The sequence below is a fragment of the Cardiocondyla obscurior genome, linkage group LG06 (assembly GCF_019399895.1).
Source record: "Cardiocondyla obscurior isolate alpha-2009 linkage group LG06, Cobs3.1, whole genome shotgun sequence".
NCBI lineage: Eukaryota > Metazoa > Arthropoda > Insecta > Hymenoptera > Formicidae > Cardiocondyla > Cardiocondyla obscurior.
This window is the reverse complement of record NC_091869.1, coordinates 4,459,803-4,480,301: the sequence shown is the minus strand read 5'-3', so window position 1 is coordinate 4,480,301 and position 20,499 is coordinate 4,459,803. Positions and strand designations below refer to the sequence as shown.

The window sequence follows — 20,499 nt, the reverse complement described above, 5'->3', positions numbered from 1 at the left end:
TGTTACTTTGAGTATCCTTCCTTAATTTGTATTTTTTATTTCTATGTTGCAGTACCATCGTAGCTACATGACTGCCGTATAACTCCGCCGCTGCGCATCGAATCGGTGAGTCTGAAATCATTTTTTTACAATTAATTAGTGCGGTATTCGGGGGGGAAGAAGTGGAGGGAGGGAAAGATAAAATCCATGATAAATTCGTCAAAGTCTCTGATTTAAATTAATTTCACCGAACCGGCAGTAATTTCCTTAATTCGAAATACTTGATTATTCGTCCCGCTCGCGTCTCCAAATAAAATCGCTTCCGATCTGCAGGCGTACCGATTATGATACACCATGGGTTTAAAGGCCATCGGCGGTTTCAAAAACATCGCGCATCAAAGCGACTCTTTTAAGCGTTCAGGTACGGGTGTAATTTTCAGCAGTGCTACCTGAAATTGAGATTTTTTTTTTTTTTTGGCGGGGTCGCAGATGGCTTCATACCTCATGCAGGAAAAATCTTTTCACGCGTCGGTAGGAAAACCGAGACCTCCTATCCGGTTTAACCCGAGGAGCGAAAGACCGCTCAATATGGTCGGCGGCGGGACATTCGGCGGTGCAGATCGCGATATATAGGACGGATAGCACGTGCCATTGACAAAGGCGCCGTAGCCAGATGCAGCATCCGCACCGCGGCAAGGTCGATGCCATCTGTTGCTTCTCGGCTACGTTTTTCAACGCGAGTTCAGTAGACTGGACACCGACTAGCGACTGCGGACGAATTAGCGCGGCCGGTGGGGTGTGACAGACTCCCGCACATCTGCGTACGGGCAAAAGACAACGATTTCGTATCGTTTCGCGCGAAGTTGTGAAAGAAGATCCCGAATCTTTTAAATCTTTATGCATTGTCTCGGTAACCTTTCCCTTTGAAAGAGACACGCGCGCGTCAACTTGCACTTCGGACCTCTTCCAGTACAACGTGCGGCAGATTCCTTCGATCCCTCCGTCCTTGTAACAGGCTTTTGCGTGGAATTCTTTCGTCCGCCCAAATGACAGCCGCGAGAATAGAACGTGAAAAAATGTTAGACAACTGTCCGGGATAGGCTGCGGCTGCTGCTCCTGCTGCTGCTGCATCCGATGCAACCGAATACCATATGCCGCGCGCAGTTCTCAAGTGCGTGTTTCACACGCCGGACCGATTTTTCGGCGATCGGCCGCGTTATTCGGCGCACGTGGAAAGAAAGAGGAAGAGAGAAAGAGCTGTCTCCGATTTCCGCGACAGGCGGAAATCGACCTATCTGGCGTCAGGTTGAATTCATGAGGTCTCGTTTGCTCGACGTTGAGAATGCGATCGCACGCGCGTGGCGCGCATTACTCTACAGCCTACATACTCCCTCGCGTGCACGTGTTACATGTGCCACGCACGACGTTCCCTCGAGGGTTCACGCATACAATCGAGAACCGCTTAATTCGGTAATTACACTTCTTCATCGCGCGCCCGATATCACGCGGTTGCGCTTCTCCCGCCGAAACTTCACTCGGAGATCGCACGGCGGCCCAAGGCTTTCGTTTCTTCCCTGCAATCATCTCGATTCACGATGGAGACGGGAGAGAACGAGATTGAAGTACTGCGATTATCACACGCGACAGCATATTGGAGCTATTACAAATTTAAGATATTAAAAAAAAAAAAGAAAAAAAAATTTCTATATTTGGGCAATGTTATTATAAGCCAGCACGTGTTAACACGTGTCATTGAGACATCCACGCCGTCGCACGTGGCCTCGTAGTCGTATCGGCCGAGAGGAAGATTTCTCTTTCTAAAACGCGCAATCGATCTCCGCAGTCACCCGCACAGCCCGATCGTTTACAGTCTTGATAATCCCGCGCGCGAGTTTAGGCGTCTTATCACCGTTAGGGTCGGTCCCAGCCGCCGGTGAGTCAACAACAGCACTCTCGCGGATAAAGAAAGGGGGGCCTGTGTGCATTCTCGGTGGCCGATAGCAATTTTGTATCACTGCCCCGTGGCAGCGATGCGTGCACGCACGCCACAACGGCGAGGAAGGGACAGCGGGGGCCCAGCGAGAGGAGGGCGAGGGGGCGGATGGAGGAGGGCAGGGAGGAAGGGACGAAAGGGCAGATGGCACCGTCTTCTTCGCAGCCAAGTGGCAGCGGGCACGCGCCAACTGAGTCGGAACATCTGCCGCTACTTCCCAGGAGGAGAGCACAAGAGAACCACCGACTTCTCTCTTCGCCAAGGCAAAAGGCCCATCCTCCGGCCGACAGGCAGTCGGTCGCGGCTCTCCCGGGCCCAGTTTCTTATTTCGTATCTTTCGCTATGTCCCCTTTCTCCTGCCCTCCCTTTCCCTCGCCTCGTCGTTTCTCTTCGCTACATCCGTTTTCTTTATCCCCCCCCTCTCTATTGGCACGGCGCGCGTGCTCCAAGATTTTCAATTTTGGCAGATGGCACGTGCCAGGCAGAAGGATCAGCTCCTCCTCCCTCCTCACACCTCCTTCGGCGATCCTTTGTAGAGTCTCGTCCGACGAAACTACTCGCGCGTGAAAAAATAAACTGCAAGCACTCTTCGTTCGTCTCGCCCATCGGGAATATATTACGATTAACGGGGGATTTTAAGAAAAAAAAAAAAGAAAAATCTTTTTTCTTTCTGGAATTTAAATTCAATACGTCGCGTGCCTTTGAATCAAATCGAGGGTTGAATTTTACAAGGGTTTTAAAATTTGAAGCTCGGAAAATTAAAATTGGTACTTTTGTATCAGCGTGATATTTTGTACTTTCCAATTTTTTCAACGTAATGAAGTTAACTGAATTCTAGGAGCCTAGTAACGCAACAAGGAAACTTAGTATTCACGGTTTCCGCTTAGAATATTCAGCCGTTTTCTAAGACCACCCTGCAACCACTGACGGTATTCTTAATTCCCCTTTTCTACTCGTGAACATGTGGCGATGGTTTTCCTCCCTTGCCTCTCGTGCATGATTTCAGTTTTTCATTTTTACAGATGCCACGCGCGATACTTATTCTTTCCGATTTCTTTCATTGTCAAGACGTGAGAAAAATCCATTCTTTATTCATACGACACAATAGCGCTTTCCGCTGTTAGTGAAGTTTTAGCGTCGCTTAATAAACTTGAATTTTATCAAACGTATCCGCGTGAAATTATATTTCTGGCGTTGTACCGACGGTTTAAAAGTACGTCGATCTTCCGCAAAATTATTGGAAAAGTCTATTATGCGCGGTCGATATGATTTATACAGAAACGTTGGATTGCATCTGCGAATCACAAGTAGTGTCGCGAATCACGCTCGGGCCGTGAATCCTTACTAAAGAGAAACTACCGAAGACGAGGAGGGTCTTCCGGTTTCTGTATGGGCATAAGAAAATGAGCGTGCCAGATGCACAGAGAAAGCGCGAAGGGCTGCGGATTTCCGATCTAAACCCTATCTTTAACGAAAAAAAAAAAAAAAATAAATAAAAAAATCCTCCATTTCCGATCGCACTTTCTCTCAATTGTTTGACGCGTTATCCCGCACGCGTGCGACGAGTTGTCATTCAACGTGCCAGGCTTTGTACATAGCTTTATTTTCTAGAAACGAAAGCGGGCTTTCAACTTCGGACTGAATTATATTTTAACCGTTCAAAGTGCGTGACGGGAAATAAATGCGGCCGAAGTTTTTCCGCGTCCTCGCGAAATATCGAAGGATCGATACTTAACCGAAACCGGTTTTAATCCGAGTTTTTCGAGCTTGACGCGCGGCGCATACGAGAGGAGAGAAGTTAGCGAACTCGCGGCGGAGGAGCCGGCTTTTCGGATGATTGCCGCGCAGGTGTCAATGACGGACGACGAACTTCTGCTTCGAAATATCTCCGACCGGTAGGGCGTCAGAGGGGGAGAGGGAGGGAGGGAGGGGGGGAGGAATCGCTAATCTGGAGACGGTGAAAACTGCATAAAGCCAACGTTTCTCCCTCCCTCCCCGCCGGCCGTTTCTCTCATTTCTCTTCATCTGTGTCTCCCTCTCCATCTTTCTCTCGGCATCTGGCACAGCGGCAGTCCAAACATGCTTTTGTCGTGAGTACCTATCCTTCCGTAAGTAAATGCCCCATACCTGCACGCTGGCGTTGGGCTCGGAGCCGGCTGCGTCGTATAATATTCGCTCTGTGCATTCAGGTTATGCACCGTGAGAGTATCGTGATACTCCACCGCCGGTGGATACCGGCCGGGACACTTGCCGGCTACGCCAGACCTTGTAAACATAAGGTGGATGACGGGAGATGAAATTTAACGAAATTGCAAGACGGGCGGGCGCGCGGTTGTCCCGGTACCATCTCGTCAATCGTGAAAATATCGATTCCATTTTCTGTTCTCCTTATCGCGATACAGCGCTCAAATACTTTTCCCCACCTACTTTCACTGCCCCGTTGTGTTCCCTCCTTCCCCCCTGAGCAAATGGCTTCGCGCGAGACGTTCGAAATCGTATTTCGATCGCGGTTTCGCGAAACTGGACGGTTATCTTCACCCGCTGGCTCCTGGTATTAATTAATGGAATTTAATTTTGGCGAACGTCAGCTTTTGAAAATTTATTTTGGGCCCGACGGAGTTCTCTGATTTCACGAGATGATCTCGATTCGTTTATACCTGCGAATTTTTTTCAATCCATTCATCATTATTTCACAAAAATCTGTGCAGTCTGTTTCCGTCGTAGGCAACGCTTTATCATTTTTTTTTCTCCCCGCTTCCTCGAGGAAACCCTCGTTGAAGAGGCAGCTGTTCATCCTCGGCTTGCTAGCTGGATTATAGTCGAGTCTCTGTTCCCAAAAGGAAGGAGAAGCGCACATGGGTAAAGTGGCGATAAAAACGTAATCGATTTCGCTATCCGCGGGAGCACATTTAACAGCCAAAAAGGGAAAGGGGGAGAGAAAGAAAAGAGGGAGAGAGAGAGAGAGAAGAGAGAGACTGAAATTTTTACGGGGCACAATACGATTAATCAATCCGAAAATCCTACCGCAAAAGCCGAAAGTTTATCTCGATCGATTTCTCGAACACAGGATGAAAGAAAGACGGGAATGGAGCAGAAACGCTGACTCTTCTATACGAAACGTAATCCGATTATCGTAAAATTGACTGAGATCACATAGGGCAAATGCGCAGATCGCAGAATCTTTCTTCCAATATAAAAATCGCGAACGCGATCTCGCAAGCGGACCCCGGAGGGCAGTCTCGTATACGAAATCACGCGGCACTTTGGCACCTTCGCGCACGTCCGTCACCTGCGAGGGGAGCGGCGCGTAGCTTTTTGTCTCGGGGGCCTGTGCAAGTGGCACGTGTCTCATCTGAAATTGCTAAATTGTTACGCGATTAGATACAGGAGCCCCGGCTTTCGTTCGACTTTCTGGAGTCGGAGCGCGTTTTCAACACACCAACTTTCCCGCGTAATGAGCCCGTGTCGGACACAATATTGCAGCAGCCTGTGTGCACACAGGCTGCACCTGTTGGGCCAATCGGTTAATAACTACAGTTCGATGCACGCCAACCGATCGTTTCCGCATAATTGCAGACGCACGTCGGCGCAAATGCGCGTACAGGGTGCCCCGGCGGGTGAGATTCGGGGTGACAGATTCGGATAATTCGCGGCCGAGTTTTCTTTCGGGAAATGACGATCTCCGAGGCGATCGAAATTAAATCAAAGCGAGGCATTAATTGCCCACTGCAACGTTTCGTCTGTCGTCCTCTCGACATTTGATATCTTTCTCTGGGATGGGAAATGGTTAGGTTCTTCGATCGCATTAGGTTTTAAACGGCCGTTACCCGTTAATCGTTGCACCGATGAAGAAGATCGGGGAAAGACACGAGAGGGAGGATCCCGGGCCTTGATTCAAAAGATTCTCCATGCTTTTTAAGATGTCTTGCAGCTGTTCTCCTTACCCTCTATACGCGCCTACGTCGCCTCGCGCTTCTCGTTCTTCTTAAACGTCTCTTTATTTACATAAAAGATAATCTGATCACAGATTCATATTCTTAAAACCTTGAAAATAAATTATATGCTCAACATGTCTGAAATATTGCATCGTAAGTAGTACACTTATCCCGTCGGTGTAATAACTATTTTATTTAACGGTTATTAAAGTAATTAAAAATTATCTTTTTTTTATTTTAATAATTTTATAATTATTCAATAAATTAAAATTTATATAAACAGAAATAATATATTTATATACATATATAATCATAAAATAACGTTCCTAAATGGCGTACGAGTTAAGTTAAATTAAACGCTCTAAAATCGCTGAACTACATTTGTCAGCTGTCATTAAAGTCATACGATGCGATATTTCGGCAGCCTCGTAACTCTCGCAACCCTCGCAATTTTTCACCCGCAAGATTAACACGGACAGGTGCCGGAGACCGGAAGAAAGGATTCGGCTAAGAGTTCGGAATAAAACACAGATTTCGAGGGGAATCGCGAATGCGGGAGAGAGATAAAGGAAGGAGGAGGAGGCGCGGGATAGATTGTCGGCAGCGATCGCAAGACGAGGGTTTGCCAGCCGGTTAGTCGACCAGGGCTTGTTCAATCGTTTCTGCTGCTCAATCGGTTCCCGCTGCACGACTGACTCCTTCTGCTACCGAGGATTTCACCCCGCAGGACCTTCTGGGCTGACAGAAGGTTTCCACCTTCCTCCTCCTTCCTGCCTATCGGAGCCGGGCGAGAAACACGAACGCCGCGAGGGCTGGGAAAGGGTATGGGCGAAGGAGCTTCACAAATCTCGCGTCATGCCAGGAACAGGAGGATCCCGCGCACCCCTTTCTTTTATTAAGCTCGGGGAGAGATCTATTCCCGACGCCAGACGGCTCGCAGCAAGAGGGTGCCAGAGAATCCTGGCAATCCTTTCTGTCCGGGAAGAGAAACGTTGCCGCTGCACATTTCTTATGACACTCTTCCTCGCGTCGTTTTTTCTTCTTTAAAAAAAAAATTTTTTTTAATCTATATCCGCTTTTACTTATGCTTATTTATATCCACACGTACGAGATTAGTTTATATATAAAAAAAAACCTCATCTTGGAATTAAGCCTTGAAGCGTATGGAAATATGAAATGCATTTATCATACAATTTCACTTTACGCTTTCCAATTTTCAGCAGCGTATATAAGTTTTCATATGTACTCTTCTGTACGTGTCTCTGTTGTTAGTTTTGCGACGATTTAGTTAATTAATTAATTTAAAAAAAAAGAAAAAAAAATAGTAAAAACAGGATAGAAAGAAAGAGAGTTATAAGTAGGTTGTAGACTTTCGAGTTCTCATTGCGATCGATCGGAGCTCATCGATTTGATTTTTCAAATTGCCGCGTCGACGTCATTCCCAACATCACCTACTACATGCAAAAAGGTACTTTGGAGCATCTGTTGTATCGTCCATCAAATACTACCACCATCATCATCACTGACACCACCACCAGAAGGCACCGTCACTACCACCGGCCCTAACAACCACCAGGTGCTACTCACCTTCCGTGTCTCTCTCCCGATTCTTCAAAGGGAAAAAAAGGAAAGAGAGAACCATTCTCCCTCCCTTTAGGGATAGTCGATCTCTGTCTCTTTGCCTTCGTTTTTCTGTTTTTCTCTCTCTCTTACCTGCTTTTGGCTTTATTCCCCGAGATTTCCACCATCTGCACCTTCACGCCATCTCCTTCGCTTCCTTCTCGTCCTTTTCGCTGCTCCTGCACGATCCTCGTCTCCGTTCGACACATGTAGAAGGCGTTTCTCGGGCCCCACTCTCATTCTAAGTCCTTCTCATCCTTCTTATCCTCCTCTTCATCGTCGTCGTCGTCATCTTCGCCGTGGCCACCCTCTGCTCGACATGCGGTTGGTGCTCTCGCGACGTATCACGTCGTCGCCACATGTGTGGATTGTTGTTTGCATACACACTATTTGATACGATAATACAGGAGGGCGAGATTAATCAAGGGGAGAGAAAAAAAAAAAGAACCAGGTTAACTCTCCAGAAAAGTTGACCGAATTAATTTTTAAAGTTAAAGCGCTGTATCGATACGATATCAATTGTTGTGTAGGCATTTAATAAAACTTTTTTTTTATTTCATTGAAACGTCATTTCGAAATATTAGCAAAACAAGTATAAAATGTTATACATTAATTTCGACGATAAAAATTTTTAACTCGTTATCCCGTGCAGGGGCACAGTTTGATGTCACGTTATTATTAAAACGTCACCTTCTCACTTCCACTTGTGCGATCAGTTATTAAGTATGATAGTCTACTTCATTTCTCTAACCGTATTATTTTCTCTCAATTACACGTTCCCTCGCATTACGGCGTCACGAATGTTTTTAATACGGCACTTGCACCAGAGCTTGCGCTGAAAAGATGCCGGCATTTGGCGATATAGAGCTGTTGCAGCCTAATGTGCTTCGAAGATACCGCTTTAAAAATGCGCCAGTTGACTCCTTCTCGGGATGTTGCAATCGGGAGCACGTTCGAAACATGCGGATAAAATACGTATTGTTGTTCAGTTAAAGTAAAGGAACGGAGAAGAAAAAGAAGGAAGCATCACCTCGCGTTCTTGTGGTGCCATGGGAGCAGGCTACATGGCCCCATTGTAATTATGGTCAAATGAAGTGAAATATGCAGATGTGCCTCCCCGTGCGAAACGCCAGTGTTTCGTAATTATTCGCGATCATGCAAATGAAAGAAAATTGCGGAAGGTGTTCCTCGAAGCAACGTCGTCTATTTCATTCATTTTCGAAAAACGGTTTGATATCTAATATTAATATTAATAAAATTACAAATCTCGATTGTTCACGATTGTTTGTAATTAATATTTTTATTGAGGTTTATACAGTTTCATAACAATAATCGATAGAGTTACTTATGACAGTCTAAATTTTAGTAGACCTACGTTATCGCGTTACATATATTTTTTTTTTTTCTCTAAAGTGCGCCATGTCACGCAGCTCCCTTTTATTGCATTAACCAGTAAAGTAAAAAAAAAAAAAAAAGAAGTTCAAAAAGTTTCCACTTTCACAGCTGCTCCGTTTATACTAGTGGAAAGTTGTTTGTACTCTCGCTCGCGCGCGGATCCCTTCTCCATGTGCGTATTATCACTGGAGATGGATGAGCCTCGGCGAAACTCGGGGAGTGCACAGTTTTGCAGGACCGTCAGAAAATTCGGGCTTTCGTAACAGTGTATTTACAGTTCGCGCAGGTGATGTAACCACGCCGTTCAGATATTTTCGTAGCGTACACACGGCGTCGAAGTCGAGGGGAAAGGAGAAAAAAAAATATGTAAATCGCGACCCAATATATTTAATTTTAGAAACTATGCGACGTTGCGATATACTAAAAAAGAAAAAAGAAAAAAAAAGAAAGAAAAAAAACTTTCGAAAGAATTATTTTGTAACGTGAAAACTAGTAAAGTGGAAATTAAGCTGGAATTAATTGTTCACGATAGGCCTCCTGTGCAAACGTCTATTGAGAAATCGATTCTTCCCAGTAAACAAGAGTTATGTCCGGGCTTTCTAACGAGCGTTTCGGTCGACCCAAAACTTTCGTTTCTCGCCGGCAATTAGCGATCCCAAACGTTACACGCAATTGATGAGAATATCCCATTGTCCCGATTTTTTTTTCGTTCCACCCGATCGGTGTTCCTGCACGAAAGGAAACGCCCGGATGTAGCAAAATTTTTATTTTCGGTAGGCGCACGAATATCCCGAGTTCGAAAGCGGACAAACTTTTATTTTAAAATAAATGATTCGTTGAATAATTTGTAATTCCAATTTTATCGAATGACCATTGCGTGTCCTAGAAACGACACGCCCGTTCATAACTCGAAAAAAAAAATAAAATAAAAAAAATTGTTGATTGGACGAGGGAAGGGGGCGAGATGCAGCTTGCTCGCGGGTCCAGGCCGCATCGGCGGCAAGCGGCAGCATCCCACGGTTTTCGAGGTTCAGCGGGGTTAAAAGGAATTACATTATCGTGAAGCGTTTGGGCGTGGGAGCAGAGTCTGTGCGAAAGGATCCTACGCCGGCTGATGCACCCGCGACTGCCTTCTTGCATGCTCTCGTACCGTATTTCGACCGATATGCGTCTATAAAGATCAAAAGAAGGAAAAGAAACAAAAAATCTAAAACTCTTTTTTTTTTCTTGTCTATTTCCATCTAGAATTCAAATTCTTACAATTTTTTTAAGTTTCTGTTACTGCACTTTATTTTACGTTTTACGCGACAAATATGAAATGTTTTAATTTTTTATTTTATTTTATTTTATTTTATTTTTTTTTGGATTGTCTTCTTTATAAAGTCTTCAGAGCCCGCGCGCATTTGTGCCTCACTAAATCTATACTCGATATCAGATTGTACTTCTGCACGAACACCGGTCTCTAGAGAGAACAGACGAACCGATCCGTACGCAGGTAGCTTGTAAGCAGCGCAGCAGGTGAGCACCGCGCGGTGATCCTGTGCGCGAAATCGCGTGTGCAACGCTTGTACGGAGCTTCCATGCATTTTTCAACTCTAATTCTTGCGATTAAATAAAGAAGTCATAACGCTGAAGTGATAAAGCGATCGCCTTGGAGAATCCCGCTAATAACCAAGTAAAGCGATACATATAAAGACACAAAATGGAATCGTATCAATACATCGCGATCCACAAATCGATAACGTGTAATGCAAAATAATTAAAAATTATATTAATCAGCGAGATATCATTAAAAAAAAAAAACTGCGGAAATGCAACAAAAACGTATAAAAAATTCGCGCCGCGTTTGTCAGTAGTTTAATCCTGAATTTAATCCTATTCGGAATTATTCTTTCCAGGGAAGAGATGTTTCCTCCCTCGCGTAGAGTAGAGGAAGGGGGAGTTGACCCGGTTATAAAACCAGCCCGATTTAGAAACCTGTGTATCCGCGTGCGTCGCGTATACGCGTCGTGCGTGCGCTTATTCGCAATTCATATTTTTGGCTGTTGCGTAGTGGCCGCACTCACACGACGAAACGGTGAAAATGCGTGCCATATGCGCAGTCACACACAGACGAGTAGTCAGGTAGCAAGATGGGTAGGTGGTAGGTAGGTGCATACGCGCAGCGTGGGAAGGTCCGGCAGCTGAGCGAGCTGAACGGGCCCCAAAAAGCGAGCGGCTGCAGCTTCTTCTTGTTCCGTAGCCGCCGCTGGCTTCTGCCGATCGGATCGGCTGGTCCTTCTTCCGTCTATCCGTGGGAGCCTGTTGCCTAGACAGTCGACGGTTTCCTTTCTGTAGGACCTCGGTCCCGTAGGTCAGCTTCAAAAATAAGCCTTAAAAAGAGAATTGTAGACAAAAGGCAGATTGTCAAAGTAAATGCCTCAATTATCTGATCCGAACCACCGGCAGAAGGTTGCTTCATGCGAATTATTTTCATCAATACTTGATAGACTTGTACAAAGTATTTTTCTTTTTTAATATTAAATGTTTTATGCTCTTCTGAATTTTTTGAAATCACCAAAAGCTCGCAAACAGGCGTGACATTGAATTTGAGAATAATGCATGATCGCGAGATCAAAGTTCGCGGGAGGAGACGTGAAAAGGCAACCGGCGATTTCCGATCGCAGATGCGAGGGATTTTGGTGAACGATGACGAGAGCGACGACGATTACGGCGACATCCTGTCCCGCGAGATGAAAAGCCGTGCATTCGGTGAAGGTCTCATTATTAATTGTTCAAGTTCCTGTTCAAACAGAGAGATTAAATCCGAGGGGGACTAATCCGGCACGTAAAAGTCTCTCATTGTGCGTCCCGTACCGTGTATCGTGTATACGCATACGCATCCTATTTCCTCCTGCACGTGTCCGTGTCTGCACACGGACGTTCATGCGGCGTGACAGTGACGCGATCTCACATTCGAATGCGGGACAGGAAGCTTCTGCCTCCCTTCGTACATCCACCGGAGAGTGTTTCGCTCCCTCTCATCCCCTTTCCCTCTCGCCGCACCTCGCTCCTGTGCTCTCGTTCTCTCTCGAGGGTTCGAAAAGAGACGCCCAGCAAAAATAATAAAAAGTGCTTCCTTCCGTTCCGTCTGTATATCTCACATCTGGCCTTGAGCTCGCTCTCTCAATCTTTCATCTTATATCTTCTAATCCTTCACGTGACTTCGTCCTTCCCTCTTTTTGTGTCAGATTTTTTTTTTTATAATAGTTACGATATCTTTAACATCGAACTTGCTCTCTGTCTCGGCCAACTTGTGGAGCAATATTTTAATTCTTTTATTTTTTATTTATTAAAAAAATTTTTTTTTTTAATTTAATTTTATTGCACATTGCTTTTTTTTATTTTTTTATTTTTTTTTAATTTTTTTAGATGTTATACGTTTGAGATTTAAAATTGATAACAAAAAAAGAAATATATGCGTGAATCGTTCTCAAGCCTTGTTCTTCTCACATTCTGACATTCGAGTCAAATATCTGATGGTTTCTATCTCATAAACAGCCGTACCTTCTGGTGCGCGTAACAACCGGCTGGCGGAGAATCTCTTTTATTATTCCGTGAGCTATCCTTGACGCTCCTTTTTCTGTCAGTCAGTAGCCTTATGGTACAATCTGCGAAACGGAGTTCTTAGGCGGGCACCGGTACCTGCGCAGATTCACGGATCACGATCGAATGGCGATTACACGGTACGAATGGTCTGTTAAGATTGTAGGGACCGAGCGATATTAAACTGCGATAAGGATTTTGATTTATTTCAACGTCGATCATCTAAAAAAAAAAAAAAAAAAATATTAATAATAATAAAAAACAAATATATAAAAATCTTCGTACGTTAATACTTCGATGTAACAGACTGTTTGCGTTGCCGGGGAAAAAAAATCGAGGGAGGCTGGAGGAATTTTCGAAACGCGGGGTCGCTCGCTTGGAGAATCGGAGGGAAAGAAAAAAAGGAAAGACAAAAGGGAGGATATCGTAGCGACAGAGAGAATAGGGGCGTCGAAATGAGAGAAAGAGAGAAAGAGAGGTCGAAAAGTGGTGGGCGGAAGTGGCCCGTACAGAGAGGCTGGAACCACCTTGGCTTCCGCTATATTGAGCGCTAGGGATATACACAACCACCTTATCCCACTCGCACTCTCACGTGGCACACGTGTTGTTGTCACTCGTCGGCTGCCTCCTCCACTTGGCCCTGCGAAGGGGAGGCTCGTCGCTTCTTTCCGAAGCGGGATGGAGGCCGTCCCGAAAAAAGATCTCCCCGATGTCTTCGCCGCTCCCACCCTTCGCAGTTTTGCCTCGGTACTCCCTCGACTTCCTACTGCTCCTTCTCGGCTCCCTTTGACGCTCGGGAGAACTTCCGGAATTTCGCACGCCCATTCAAAGCGGACGCACGAAGACACGAAGTTCCGTTTATACTTCGCGGTCGAGACGGGAGCGCGAAATAAAGGCCGGCGACTTCGCTTCCTTCCGCGCTTCACTCTTCGCTTCGTGGCCCCGGGCGCTTTGTCACGCGGCCGCTTCTGTATTAACCGGAACCTCCCGCCGGCGAAAACAAAACTTGCCCGTGAAGAGAGAAACCGTGGACCGAAGTTCTCTTGTTCTTCGCGCCGTGCTTTGTCGTAAGCTCACGTAGAGTCGGGGGATGATTTCCTGTTTACTTCCCGCCACCGGGCGTCCCTTCGATCAACGGCGAGGGCCGATCAATCGAGCGTCATCGGGCTCTAAACGCTCGTCACATTAATTAAGAAGTAACGTATCTTGACGAATGATCGAAGGGTGGGGAAGGGCGTGCACGCGATCAACGAAGTTTACGGTTCGTTACGGCGTATGTCAGCTGGTCAGTTTCATTAAACTCACTCGAATACTCGCTAACGAAGTAGCACACTTCCACGCCTCGTTCGTCTCTTTATTTCCCCATCGTCGAAGTTCGAAATAATTGATTTGATGCATGCCTTTTCGAGCCCCGGGTCCATCTGGGGTTGCTGAATTAGCTTTCGGAGAGAAATACTTACTCGCCATTTCGAAAAGTGTCCGCGTTGAATTTCCCCCTCGAGGAAAAAACGGCACGTAATTCTAATTTGAACGTAAAAGTGTTTTTTATTTTTTTTTTTAAATCATACAATACTGATCCCATCGGTCGCAAGGCGCGAGGTTAAAATCCAGACAAGTTCTCCTGTTCTTGCGTTTTAAAGGAGCTCTTTTTGTCCCGAAATAACACAACATTCTTTGGCGTATATGTAAAACACACGCGGCTACCGGCGTGGAAGGGACGGCCGTAAGACACAGGCCGTTTACCTCGAACGAGCCATACTTTGGGAAAGTCGACGTCGTCGGTAGCAACTCATACGTAATACCAAGTTGACGCTGGTACTTTTACATGCGATTCTCACGAACATCGCAAGCCGTGTTTCCGCGCGCGGCGCGCCTTGGCGAATAAATTTCGCGGCGATGCGTGGTATAAAATAATATCCGCGAGGATCAACATCTTCGAGGGAAGGCTAGCTCGAGAATCAAAAGCAAAGCACGTGCTAAAATTGATAATTTAATAAACGACAGACGACGTATGAAGTAAAGCGACTGTTCGTCAAATTTTATTCATCGACCGGGGAAAACGTTCTTTTAGGAAGCTTTAGCCTTCGAAAGGCGACAATTTCATTTGTCTTTAGTTTCTTCGCTCGGGTAAAAATCAGCCCCGTATGCGCGACGATGCCGGGTCGGTGATTAAGGCCCATGTATCGGATATTTTTACCATAACAATAGACGGTTCGTCACAGCCGTAGAGGTAAGCGCGCGACTGCATTGTGCCTCACAGTTCCCACACGCGGTGCGTACGTGACGCGAATTCATTGCGCTAATGGGAGTGCGTTTAAGCTCGCGTTTAAGCTCCGCTGTTGAAAGAGACGCCTCCGGCGCGAAATCACTGATTCGGTTTCAGCAGCTCTTGTCGATTCTCAATTTATTTAACAATGTCCGAAGCACAGCATGCAACTTTCGGGTATGTGAAATATTAATAAGTGTTTTCTATTTTATTAAAAATAAAAAGAAAAAGCCGAACGAGTAGAAAAAATAGTTAATTTTAAGTTAGCAACAAAACGAGCAATTAAAAAAAATATAATAATAATGAATGAAAATAAAAGAGTTTGGTCGAATTAAATTTCGTTTGAGAATGTCGAATCTAAGCATAGCTCGTTCTCTATTTGGTATGTATGCATCGTGCTTTCCCGAAGCGACACGCGCAGGCGACTGGAAATTAATTTGTACGGCGTGCGAGCAGATCGGCCGAGACACGATCGTGGTGGATTCTCAAATTAAAAAAAGAGCTGCGGCCTGTGTTAAGCATTCCGCATGCTGCTGGATTATCGAGCGCGCTTACGCGAGAACCATGACTCATCGTCGCCTGAAAAGGCAGGCTGTTCATTAGCATTTACTCTGCGACGAGAAATCGCCTATTCTCCGAGTACACCGGCAATTACAAGACGCGTGGTATCCAACGAACTGACGACCGGCACAATAGGCGCGACTTATTATCCTTTTTACTCGGGTGGGTCAGCGCGCGATCGAACTCAATAGTTCCTACTCGAAAGACCAATTAATTTCCAATAAACTTGGAGAACGGCAGCTGCTGTATCAGGAAAAGCTTTTCATACCGACGCCCTCCCCCTCTTCCTCTCGCTATTTTCCCTCTTTTTCTTCGGTTAAGGACGCGTCTCGTTTTAAGAAGAAGCAGCAGGCTCCTCGGCTATCTCGCTCTCTCTTACCGTATCCTCCTCTTTTTTTTCTCCCGTTGTACCACTCCCACGGGGCCTTTTAGCTAAAGAAAACCCAAGAACAGATGCTTCTTTCTCGCCGCGCGATCTTTCTTTTTTCTCTTCTTTTTTTTTTCTTTCCTCTCCTGGGTGCTGGGAGCCTGCAGGCAGGTAAACGCGAAGGTTGCAGTCAGATGCAAATCGCGAGCTTTTCCGCCTTGATTCGCTCTGCTCGAGTATCTATCGAGAGCATTGTTGGTCCCTTCTCCGCGGGGTCCGCCTGCGATCACGAAGGGAACCTGGACGCGCGAACATAGACAATGATGCGTCCCGGTCTTTGTCGAGTCGAGAGTACGGGCCGCCTCTGTTGTCGCAAACTAAAGCGCATCAATCCTCAATGATCAAGTACACGAATCGGCGTTAGTCACTTCTTATATACATATAAAATGTAAATATAACTAAGATCAAACTATGATGTCTAGTTTGATTTATTTTCTCAATACGACCGCGTGAAAATACGGATTTAATTCTCTCTCTCTCTCTCTCTCTCTCTCTCTCTCTCTCTCTCTCTCTCTCTCTCTCTCTCTCTCTCTCTCTTTTTTTTACGGATAAACAAGCCCGTAGAACCCTCAAAAAATATTTTTCCAAAAACATCTCGAGCCCCTTCGGTTACAATTACTTCACAATTATCTCACACCTTGGCCTCACGAAGCTATCGCCCGATAACTCCGGCAAGTGGCGAGAGCGGCGTATTTGTTTAGGAAGTTATCTCGACCCGAGAGGATCGGGATGTGGAGGAAGAAATCGAGCTGTATCGCGGGCGGGGAGGGACACCGGCCAAGAAGAAAAGGGGTCCGGGAGAGCGGAAGGAAGAGGGAAAGAAGACCCGACGGGAGAAACAGCAGCTGCAACAGAAAGCCGATCACGTATCGCGCCGGGTCTGCGGCTCGTAGTGGGGGTATTGTGGCGGCAGAGTCACTCCGAAAGAGATTATTATCGCTCGTATCAGGCGCCTCGTGTGCACCCGCTGCCCTTCGGAAAAGGTCGGGCGCGTGGCACGCGTGCCGTCTCCCTACCATACCAGCCTGTCCTGTGTCCATCCTGTGTCCGATGACCGAAGAAGGCTCCCGTAAACGTTTTCCACGGCGGACCCCACGACCGATTTCAATTCACGCGAGATTTCGAGCGCCGTTCAAGTATCTACGATCAATTTTGAGATGAACGCTTCAGATCTTCTTCTTTCTGTCTATCTTTTTCTCTCTATCTCGTTTAAAATATTTCAATAAGTGTAACAATTTTTTTTTTTTTTTAAGAGAAATTATGACGAGATTATTTTTATTCCTTTTTTTTTCTTTTTTTTTTTCTTGTGGAGAAAGGCAGGACAGCTTGTTAAAATTTCGCGAAATGTCGCTGAATACGATGCCTACTCCTCGCGAGATAATCTGGAGTGCTCGGCATTGACAGCTGCGGCGAGATCGCGATTAAGCAACCGAGACTGGGTGTCTTCTCGGTCATTCCAGGTGGAATCGGAGTACGTGCGATCATTTATGCCCTGAGGGACTATCGACTGCCCTCTCCCGACGTCCGTCGATCGACCCTCGATGAATCTTTGTCGATCACTCCCAAGCCGCACAATAGCATTAACCAGATCTACGAAAGATTACGAGTCGTTATGAGAATCGGACTGACCTCACGACCGTCATAAATACGCTCTCGTATTTTTAGTCACGCACTTTCCGCGCTGTAACAATCAGGGAAAACGGTATCTCGAGCACAATCCGATCTCCGATCATCCAGCGAACGTCTCAATCAAACGTTCTCGCGAAATAAAATGCGCTTCTTCCTCGTTTAATTAAATACCGTTCGATAAACTCGATCGAAACGTACTTATAATTGCATTTGCACAACGTATCCTTTTCTCTTTTCTTTAGGGAGCGAGTTAAATTGCTGCCAAAAATTACATCCATTCTCGAGCGTTCCAACTTTACTATCTTTCGCGGTCTTATAGTATTCGTCGCTGCAGGGCGATCTTCCGAGAAAACTTTACACGGCGACAGGTGGATCCGCGCGATTTCGTGCACCGGTGTAACGTCGGCGTTGTTTCCACCACGGCGGATAGAAAACGGAAGGAAGGACCCGGCGAGAGCGCGCTCTTTCGAAGGGATATTGTTTCGTTTGCACGGGCGGCGGAGTTCTCACAGCACCGAAAAGAGCAGCCTCGTCTGTTTGATTCGCAAGCACTCGACCTAATCCTTTTTCCGTGTTTACTTTCCCAGCGCGGTTTTACACGGCGTCGCTTTATCGCGGGATGCATTTAGATACCTCGCCGAGGCTCTCGCGCTGCATAAAAAGGGTGGGAGATCGTCGATTTCGTAAAGAAAAGAAAAAAAAAGAAATTCAGGTAAAACTCGTCCGAAAAGTTTCTCGCGGTGCGCGTCGCACGAAATGCTCGAAACTTCGGAAATTGCCGGTCGACACCACCGCGCGTGCAACCCCGGTAAATCTCTCGTTCCCGCGGGACGTGGTCGACGGAAATGCAATCCGCAACCTCCCGACGGCGGTTCATTGAGTCGCTCTCCCGCTCTCTTGCCAAGAAAGTGCATGCATACCAGAGCGAACGGCGGCGGGTGCATGTGCTGCCCGACCGCGTTGTGGTCTTGGCTGCACGTAAACTTTTGCGCGTTTATGCGTGCTGACAATGTGTATGAATGAAAGAGCGCCGAGGGAACGAAGGGGGGCTCTGAGAGAGCGATGGGCTCCCTGCGTGTATGCGTGTACTACGGGTGAACATACTCGACCGCGAGTAAGTATACAAACGCGAGAATATACGGTGCACACGCACGCACACCTTGTGTGCGATTCCTTTTACTCTCTTGCGTGAATTAATAAAAAAAAAAAATATAATAAAAAATAAAATAAAAATAACAGCAATAGAATTGAAAATTTGTTTCTGTACGAATTATTTTTCATCGCAAAATGAGGGAAATAACATTAAAAACTTTAAGTTTGAGAAACAGATTTTTCTGTCGCAATAATAATACGTATAGGCCTAGTAAAATTTTTTTTTTTTTTACTTTCTTGTTCGGTAAATGATATTGATGCCTCGTCGATTTGGACGTCTGTAGGCGTCGAAAGTCAAGACGGGCGCGACGGAAAAGAAAAACGCGGCTCACCTCGAGTGAAATAAGGAAGAAAAACGGGGGCATGGGGGACGACCGAGGCCGGAAGTGGTTTCATCTGGCTCCCCCATTGGTCTGACCTGTTGAACCACCTCGTGACCGGAAGTACACTGTACAGCTACGGACACCGTCGCAGGCACTTACATGGCGCGGTGCCTCGACTCTCCTTCACTCCCAGGCCTTCCTTCGATGCACAACGTGGCAAAGAAAATAACAAAGGTTTCTTTCTGCGCACCAACTTATCACCGCGCTATTTACTCTGATTACACGTCTGTGATTTTTTACTGATTCAAATGTCGCACCCCACGACGGTGGCTTCGCCTTTGCTGCGATCCCCGCAGACCTCTGCCCTTTTTCCGTTACCACTGTTACTTTTAAATCATTTTTATATATCGTTATAGCAAAATTTGATACAGCTTACACGTGATTAATGCTTCGTTTATTTAATGGAATCTGGATCCTTCGATCCTCGGCCGGTAAATTTTACTCGGAATCAATTTCAATAAAAACACGAGCTCGTTTGAGAGATTTATAAGCGTCGAAGGTAGTTTTTTGATAGTGGCACGGATTTATTAGCTGCGACGGCAGAGCACGCAGGCCTGCAAAATTCGAACGGAGGTGAGATAGGGGTGAAACTAAGGGGACGATTCTGGTACTAACTAACAATAAGGGACGTAGATGCGTGGCCGAGACAGGTCCGGGCTATTATATCTCCGACACAATGCCTGCTGCAGCCGGGGAGCAGTATGCCCGCCATAATAATCTGTCACCCCATATAGTACCGATGCGTATGTCGCATAATGCGTCCTCCGAGGAAGCGAGAGAAAGAGAGAGAGACGGAGGGATTTGTCGTACCCCATCCATTGATTCTGCACCGAGTGACGTCAGAAAGGGACTTTGCGTGGCGTGTACTCGCTGGGGAAAAGTGTCGGAGAAATCGCGGGGCAAGTGTCTGTAGACGTGCGTAAATGTAGTTTGTTGTATTGTGAGAGAAGACGGCAAATATAAAAAGCAACTTAATTTTTGTATTAATATTTTGCGCAAAAGAGTACTTTGTTCGTGAGTTTTAGTCGCTTAAAACTGCATCGGAAGTAGTATTCTAATAGGAATAATAGACTCTAGCAAAAAAAAAAAAAAAAGAAAAATGAAAACCCTGTTGTTAGATTTTAGAAATGGTAGACGAAAAGAATGGAATAATTTTTGAATCTTTATTTTTTTTTATTTGCGACTTGACGAATCGGGACGTGGATGTGTCGAAGTCGAAGAATGGAAAGAAGGAAGCGCAGATGACGCGCAATCGCTGCCTCGGTGTGTGCCGAATGTTACACGGTATTAGGAAGGCGAACCCTTGAATTAGGGCAGTTGGCAAATATCCAGATTAAGGGGCCAGCACGTAAATTTCGTTGAAAGTCGGTTATTTCGTGCAGTTTGCGCTGCAAAGTACAAATTTGTTCGCGAAAGGAATATAACTCGCGCATTTGATTTCTAATAACAACGCAAATCGATCCCGCAATTATTTTGCTTTATTTAATTTACTGAAATTTAATATTTCTTTGCGAACGTATAATCCACATCGCCGATTTTTTCAAGGGAGGAATTCTCGATCGCGAGTCCAGAAC

The 20,499-nt window shown here is 45.9% G+C and overlaps 1 protein-coding gene across 1 annotated transcript in view; it reads left to right on the top strand.

The window, feature by feature from the left end:
• Positions 1-66: 66 nt before the first annotated feature.
• Delta (neurogenic locus protein delta) overlaps positions 67-20,499 on the top strand; it is a 60,775-nt gene continuing 40,342 nt past the window's right edge. The window contains exon 1 of the mRNA XM_070658029.1: positions 67-105. The gene's annotated coding sequence lies outside the window, so the exon portion shown is untranslated. The remainder of the gene's footprint in view (positions 106-20,499) is intronic.